At 38.7% G+C, this 9,093-nt stretch overlaps 1 pseudogene; it reads left to right on the top strand.

Moving 5' to 3' along the window:
• Positions 1-1,086: 1,086 nt before the first annotated feature.
• Positions 1,087-1,815, top strand: LOC100785866 (transcription factor TCP14-like; annotated as a pseudogene).
• Positions 1,816-9,093: the final 7,278 nt, after the last annotated feature.

Raw genomic sequence — 9,093 nt, 5'->3', positions numbered from 1 at the left:
CAATAACAAGGTTGCTGAATTACAAAAGTGGAACATAAATGCTAGAGTTTCTGGTTAGGAGTTTCTTCGTTCCCATCTTTTAAGGGCAAAGTTGTTTTCTTGACTTTTTTTAGGGTGCTAACACAAGGTTTATCTGGGTTGGTTTACCTAGGTGTGGTCTTGTGTATTTGTGTTGCTACTACTATCAACTACTAGTTGAAACCATGGATACGTGTAGTCCCAAACTGCTGTCTTCCTTATTTCCTGAAGCTTACGATATTCAGGTTCATTAGTTAGCACCTTATGTCCCAAACTGTTGTTGATATACTCATGATGATTATGATGATTGTTTTTTGCATTTGCTACATGGTCGTGATGTCCACAGTTTTTGAACTACAAGTTAATTATCTACTATTGTTAACAGCTTTTGGCAGCTAGTGCCTTGGAGGAAAGAAACAAATTTCAAAACAAATTGCTACCGGAGACAATATCTAACGGCACCAATATTTGGGATATTCTACTTCTAGAAGGTTTGTGCCACCACATCCTTACTTCAGAGTGTTTTTGCTGTGTCTTTGCTTGCTTATTCTACAGTCTTCGTTCTGCCTTGATTGGTTATTCTGCATGCTGTGTTTTTGCTATTTCTTCTATGTCTATTGTTGCTGCATATTGTTCCTATCAATTATTGTTGAAAGAACATAAATATAACACCCCACCCCCCAATACTAAGTTTATGGTTCAGACTAGGAACACAAACTTGAATAGCAGCTAGAACCAACAACTTCTAAAATCAGTAAAGCAAATAAAAAGGAAAGACATGGCAGTACATCAACACAATACAATAAAAAATCCCTGATTTTTCCACTTCCAGTCCAACCTATAGCTTACCTATAGCTATACACACATCCCCTCCTCTCTTAAAAACCATAAAGACCCACCACACATATTAAACTACAAATTCACAGATCACAATTGACAACCAGTGTAAAAAAAACGATCTCTCTTTATCTCACACATAAACACAAAGATACTCAAACATACGCACACACACAACTCACTCACTCACTCACCACCACCAAATTTTATTTTCTTCTTCTCCATGCGATCATGGAGAGAGGCAAGGATCTCCACCACCATCACCACCACCACCACCACCATTAGAACAACTTCCCATTCCAGCTACTTGAGAAGAAAGAAGACCAAGAAACTGCCTCATGTTCCACCTCCTCCCTTTACCCGTCCCTAGCAATCTCCGCAGAACCGAGCACGTCCAATTCAACCCGATCCAACCAGCTCACCGTGGCGGCTGTGGCAGAGGCTCCTAATAGTAAAAAGCCTCCGCCGAAGCAAACCTCGACCAAGGACCGACACACGAAGGTGGATGGGCGCGAGCAACGTATCCGAATGTCGGCCCTCTACGCCACCTGCATCTTCCAGCTCACCCACGAGCTAGGCCACAAGTTGGACGGTGAAACCATCGAGTGGCTCCTCCAGCAGGTGGAGCTTGATGTGATCGCCACCACTGACACCGGCACCATCGCCGCCAACTTCACCTCCCTAAACATCTCCCTACGCAGTTTCGGCTCCTTCATGTCCGTCCCCTCCCAGCTTCGATCGTCCTACTTCAACCTTAATTTCTCCCTCCAACAACATCAACATAGAACCTTCTTCCCCGGCATAGCCTTTTCCTCTAACAATACCAACAACAACACATCAACACTTCTCAATTTCCAATCCAACACCCTTAACACCACCATGCTGCAGCAGCAGGCCAAGCCGAAGCTTAGCGACGACGGTGTGCCGCTTTCCTTAGACATTTCAGACACCATTGTCTAATTTAAGGCTGTAAGATAAACATAGTTTAAGCATAATCTATTTAAGCACCACCTATAAAAACAAGATGCCGATTATAAAATACTTACCTAGTTGTTTCTAGAACCTAGCATAATACTTCTCTGCTCCTTCTCAAGGTTTCCAAGAGAACTAAATCACAAGTATAACAACAGTATTAAATCACATTGTTGAAAAATTAAGGAATGAGGCAGCTTGGCAATAAAATTGCAGTTACTTCTCTTATAAAAGTCAAATTGTATTCACATTGTATGACTGTCCTCACTACTCTGTGTGCTACTTACAAATGTTTGTTAGCAATTAATGTTTTTATTACTTGTTCACTGCCATTAAAGACAACTGATATATGATATACAAATTGTGTTCATGATGAGAGAACCTTAGATTCTCGTTTGAGATTGAATGCAATGATTCTTATGGACAGTTTGCATTAATCATTGTATTCAATCTTGAATTATCCGTTTGGATAGTTTGGGGAGACTGATATTTTTATGGTAGATTCATGTGTTAAGGTTAACATTATTTTGTTTAATTTGATGAAATTTTAGTACAACGCATTTCTAGTTGTTCTCTGAGTGTATACTTGATTATCGGAAAATTAATTTCACCGATTTCATGTCATGTACTTGGAGACTAATGCGGAATGCTGCCAAAATTTTGTCAAATTTAACAAAATACAATTAACCCAAACTTATGAAGCTACCATAAAAGACGGTCTTTCTGAATGGGATAGGGCCACACCTATAATAAAAAAGTGAGATTTTTATGCATTGAATAACTTTGTGAGTATGACAGAGTTATTACTTAGATGGATCAAAGTTGGATGAATGAAAGTCGCATCAGCCCAAAATATGAGGAAGGCGTCGAGCAGTTCTTGCAATTTGCTTTAGAAAGAGGTTGATCGGATGAAGATGGAAAATATTATTGTCCTTGCATCAATTTTTTAAACGGAAGACGACAAATACTGGACGACATATTGGAACATCTATTGTATGATGGGATTAAGAAGAATTACACGTCGTGGATATGGCATGGTGAATTGACAGACATGCAGAGTGGGTCCTAATCTGAACCGTTTGATGTAGAAATGGGAGATCGCTTGGAGAATATGATTTGTGACCTTGGGCAAGAGTCTTTTCAGCAAGCACATGCCCCTATGTATAATACATTACAAACTAATTCAAAGAAGCCTTTGTATACGGGGTGCAAGAATTCCTTGACGTTGTTATCGGTGGTGTTAAGTCTGGTTAATGTCAAGGTCAGATATGGGTGGAGTGACAAAAGCTTTACTTTACTGCTTCAAGTAGTGCACGATCTGCTTCCAGAGGAAAACACGTTGCCTAAAAGTTACTATCAGGCCAAGAAGATACTGTGTTCGATGGGTATGGAGTATCAGAAGATTCATGCTTGCCCAAAGGATTGCATACTGTACAGGCATGAATTCAAAGAAATGCCTAAATGCCCTAGGTGTGGGGCATCACGGTACAAAGTGAAGGATGATGAGGACTGCAATTCTGATGAAAACTCAAAGAAGGGCCCTCCAGTGAAGGTGTTGGGGTATCTTCCCATCATTCCAAGGTTTAAGCGTCTTTTTGCTAATGGAGACGACGCAAAATACCTTACCTGGCATGAAAATGGGAGAAACTCTGATGGAATGGTCCATCATCTGGCTGATTGCTCCCAGTGGAAGAAGATTGATGGTTTGTATCTGGATTTTGGCAAAGAGGCAACAAATCTTAGGCTTGGACTAGCTAGTGATGGAATGAATCCATATGGCAATTTAAGCACTCAATACAGTTCATGACCAGTTCTACTAGTAATTTACAATTTGCCTCCCTGGTTGTGCATGAAGCGAAAATACATGATGTTGTCTATGATGATATCGAACCCAAGACAGCCAGGAAATGACATTGATGTTTATCTAAGTCCGTTGATTGAAGACCTGAGAAAGTTGTGGGACGAGGGGGTTCTAGTGTTTGATGGGTTTCGCAAGGAGACTTTTGAAATACGTGCAATGCTTTTTTGTACCATTAATGACTTTCCAGCATATGGGAATCTCAGCGGTTACAGTGTTAAGGGTCATCATGCATGCCCCATCTGTGAAGAAGACACCAACTACATACAATTGAAACATGGTAGAAAAACAATGTACACTAGGCATCGCCATTTTCTAAAACCTCATCACCCTTACAGACGATTGAAAAAAGCTTTTAATGAAAGTCAAGAGCATGAAACTGTGCTGATATTGTTGACTGGTGAGCAGGTCTTCCAGCAGGTTGAACACCTGAATATTGTATTTGGAAAGACCTAAAAGAAGGATAAAAGTAAGACTTGCATATGGAAGAAGAGGTCCATTTTCTTTGATCTTTCGTACTGGTCTGATCTGTTAGACAAATGGCCTCAGTTATCTTAAGAAGGGGGGTTGAATTAAGATACAAAGACTATTCCCCAATTAAAATTTCACTCTCTCTTTTCGGATTAACAATGCACCCTTATCATGAATTACTCAAAAGACAATTCAAAATAAACTTCTTTAAAGAAAAAGATAAATAGCAATAAATAAAAGAAGTTTAAGGGAAGAGAGAAATGCAAACTTGATTTATACTGGTTCGACCACTTCCCGTGTCTATGTCCAGTCCTCAAGCAACCCACTTGAGATTTTCCACTCTCTTTGTAAAACTCCTTTTACAAATTCTGAACCACACAGGGACAACCCTTCCCTTGTGTTCAGGAATCCTTAACAACAAGAGACCCTCGGTCTCTTAATCCCTTTTTAGAAGTAAGAAAAAGAGAAGAAGAAATCTCTCTTGAAAGAGAAAGATATTACAATTGAAGATCAATCAAGATTCCTTATTGAATATAAAAGTGTTTGACCAAAGAATCCTTTTTGAGAGGATAAGACATTTCAGTTTAGAAAAAATCTCTTAATATTTTGAGAGGATAAGACTTTTTGGGCATTGAAAACTCTCAAGAATTTTCGTATCCCAAGTCACTTATATATAGGCCTTTGATGGTCATTCAAAAACATTTGAAAATATGTGACAGTTGGGAGTTATATTCGAAAATCCTCACTGGTAATCGATTACAATAATGGTGTAATCGATTACACAGTTACTTTTGAAGAGTTATGACTCTTCTTATTTGAAATTTGAATATTTAAACACTGGTAATCGATTACCAACTTATTGTAATCGATTACACAACTTTGAAATTTAAATTCAAATTTCTTATGGCTGTTTTAAAATGTTCCAAACCTTTGGTAATCGATTACAAGCCATGTGTAATTGATTACGTGCTTTCTAAAATATTTAAACCTTTTAAAACCTTTTCAGAAAGCATATTGGCCACTGGTAATCGATTACATCCTTTGGTAATCGAATACCAGAGAGTAAATCTCAATTTAAAATGATTTAGATAAAATTCTTTGGCCAAACCTTTTGCTTTTTCAATTTGGAAACTTCTTCCTAAGATTATAGAGATCAACTTGATCATATATCTTGATTTTCTTGGATTCTTGTCTTGAATAAAACTTGAGAAGCACTTGATCCTTTGGCATCATCAAAACATCAAAATATCTTGCTTTTACATGATCTAGATGTTAGAAATTGTATTGATGTTATGCATGTGGAGAAAAATGTATGTGACAGTGTCATTGGAATGCTCCTTAACATTCATGGCAAGATCTAGCTGAAATAGGTATATGATCGCACTTGCATCCAAGGTCTGATGGGAAAAAAATATACTTGCCTCCAGCTTGTCATACTTTGTCTAGAAAGGAGATGATAAGTTTTTGTCAGTGTCTGCGCCGGGTCAAAGTCCCACAAGGATACTCTTCAAATATTAAGAGCCTTGTGCAGTTGAAGGAGCTTAAGCTGGTAGGGTTAAAGTCTCATGATTGTCACGTGTTGATGCAAAAATTGTTAGCCATGGCCATACGAGACATTTTTCCTAACAAAGTCAGGTTAGCCATAACTCGCCTGTTCTTTTTCTTTAATGTCATATGTAGCAAAGTCCTTGATCCTTTCAAGTTTGATGACCTGGAAAATGAGGCCACCATTATACTGTGCCAATTGGAGATGTATTTTCCTCCTACTTTCTTTGACATCATGATTCACTTAATTGTTCATCTGGTAAGAGAAATCATATGTTGTGGTCCTGTTTATTTGCGGTGGATGTACCCAGTTGAGCGATACATGAAGATCTTAAAAGGGTATACCAATTGTATGTGTTGAAAGGTACATTGCAAAAGAAGCCATTGAATTTTGTTCAGAGTACATTGAAAAGGCTAAATCTGTTGGCCTTCCTGAGTCTCTCCATGACGACGGTGTGGGCAGTAAGGGTTCAAGAGGACTGCATGTTATCACTCCAAGTGTAGAAGATTTGTTACAAGCTCACTTGTATGTGTTGAACAAAAGTAATGAAGTTTTTCCATACATACTTCAGCATGAAGCTTTAGTCAAACAAAATAATCCAAAAATGACTGGGTCTTGAAAAAGCATAACAAGACTTTCTCTGATTGGTTTAAAGATACAATCTTTGCTGATGAAAATGTTTCATAAACATTAAGAAAGCTAGCAGATGGGCCTAAAAGAAATGTTATAACTTTGGAAAGGATACGACATAAACAAGTATTCCTTTTACACAAAAGCACAAGACGACAAAAGTACAATGCAAAACAGCGGGGTCACCCTAAGGGCTAAATCTCAACACTTCGCAAGTGTGCATGATGACAATACCTATGTACCTTCCATCCCTTACTTTGGGTTCATTGATGAAATTTGGGAGCTTATCTATGTCAAATTTATTGTATGTGTTTTCTAATGTAAATGGATTGATAGCAACACTGCTGTGCGGACCAATGAAGTAGGATTTACGTTGGTAGACCTAAAGAAACTAGGTTACCACAATGACCATTTCATCATGGCAGAACAAGCTAAATAGGTATTTTATGTGCAAGACCCTTCTGATGAAAGGTGGTGCGTTGTTCTACACGGGAAAACAATTGGTGTTAATGTAGAAGATGATCATTCATACATGGACAATTATGTTAGTCCTTTGTCCACACAAATGACTCCTAACATCATCGGAGAAAAAGAAGTTGACGACGTTCATGCTAATCGTAATGATCATGATGAAGGAGAATTAATTAACATTGTCTAATGTAATTTTCTAATTATGTATTTGATTTCGGTAAATTGATTTACATAACTCATACTATGGTTTTTGATAATGTTAACTAACTCAAGTTTTACTGTTTATAGAACCATGGCTACTCCACCTGGCTCACCTCCTCCTCCTCCTCCTTCTCCTCCTCCTCTTGCAAACCCATCAGCGTCTTCGTCTACCGTGAAGCGGACATGCAAAGCCACACGGCTACAATCCTTAGCCATTAGACCACCTGGGGCAGAGAGACCAATGGTCCACGTCGATCCTACGACTAGTAAGGCCGACGGTCCCCAAAAGAAGAAATTAAAAACATATTTAGGGATTGTCGCTCATGATAAGGTTGATGTGACATACGAGACCTGAAAGGAAGCCCCTGCTACTCAGAAGGATTTGATATGGGAGGATATTCAGGTATGTTAGTTTTCTTCTTTGATTTTCTTTAGTAGCCAAAATTTATAATTTACTAACAATAAAACCTAATTTATTGTTTGTTAGGTGGAATTTGAAATCCCTGAAACTTCTGACAATAGGACAAAGAAGAAAGTTCTTCAGACTATGGGTGAGTGGTGGAGGCAGTTTAAATCTGATTGGACCAGGAAATAGGCACTTGCAGGCGACAAGGACGGTGTGGATAACACTGTCTATGAAAAATACAGCATTAGCAAGGAGAAATGGGCTCAGTTTTGTCAGACCCACCGAGATCCCTCGTGGGAGGTATGTACTTTGTAATTTGAATTGTTTTCCACTAAAAATTCAGTTCTTATAATAGATTGTAGAAATCATTTTCATTAATGTTTGAATTTTGCAGGATGTGCGGAAAAAAGTACAAGCCATCCAGAAGCAAAACACCGCTCCCCACGTGTTGTGTCGTGGGGGTTATGATTATTTAGAACAAAAGCTGATGGCTGAGAAGACAAAGAAAAAACTAGAGGAAGCTGCTCAGTCCGGAAGCACTGAGGGCGTCATTAATCCTCCATCTCCCATAAGATGACATGTGAAGTGGAAGATGGCCCGCAACAAGAAAACTGGGCAGATGATGTCTGAGGCCGCAAAGGAAATCGCTGAGAAGATTGTAAGTCAAATGTAAATTAATAATTTTAATTATGTTTGTTTATTCTGTGAATGCCTTGGACAAATATATGTGTTCTGTACATAATTCTTTGGAGGAGCAGGCATCACAGGGTTCGTTTGTCCCCCATGGACGTCAGGATGTCCTGACTGCTGCCATTGGGCGATCAGAACACCCTGGTCGTGTGTGTGCTATTGGAGCCGATGTCACCATCACGCAATACTTCGGATCGGCTCTGTGAAGCTCCCGTAGTTCCTCCTTTATCCCTCCCGAAGAACTCGAGCAGCTCACCCAACAAATCAGGGACCAATGGAGGAGTCACTCACAGAAAAAGTGACTCGGCAGCTGATGGCATCCTTCAACCAGATGCAGTCCCATCTTCAGTCACAGATGCAATCACAGGGACTTGCACTGCCTCTGGAGCCTGAGGTTGGTCCCTCAACTACTCGTGTTAGCACAAAGGGGAGTGATGTGCCATTATTTTCTCCTATTTCTTAACCCTTTTTGCACCATTTTAAGTATTGATTAGTCTTAATTGTCAAATTAATTAGGCAGTTTTATTATTTTGGCCCATTCAGCTAATTTGATGTTTTTAATCTAATTTCAGGAATTACTAAAGCATTAGGCTTGAATCCAGAATTGGGCTTGGACTTGAAGAGGGCAGACTATTTTATTCTACAAAATTTTATCTTATCTAGATATTATTTAGATTTGATCTCATCTAGATATTATTTCATCTAGATCTTATCTAGATTTGATTTTATTTTATTTATGGGCTTGGATTTAAAATAGATTTGTAAGCTTTGGGGCTGAAAAACTATATAACAACACCAAGGTTCTAGTTTAGGCTCTCTCTCTCTCTTCTCTCCTATTTTCGTTTTTAGTTTTAGGCTTTTCTCTCTTTTTCGTTTTAGTTTTAGAGTGCTACTCTCAATTCGTTTTAGTTTCTTTTTCGTTTTGGAGGATCATTCTAGTTTTCTTCGTTTCTACTACAATTTCGTTTTCTATTGATTAATGGAAGGCTAAGT

This window comes from Glycine max, chromosome 7 (assembly GCF_000004515.6).
Source record: "Glycine max cultivar Williams 82 chromosome 7, Glycine_max_v4.0, whole genome shotgun sequence".
Classification (NCBI taxonomy): domain Eukaryota; kingdom Viridiplantae; phylum Streptophyta; class Magnoliopsida; order Fabales; family Fabaceae; genus Glycine; species Glycine max.
Note: the sequence above shows the minus strand (reverse complement) of the source record. Positions and strands in the feature narration are given on the sequence as shown.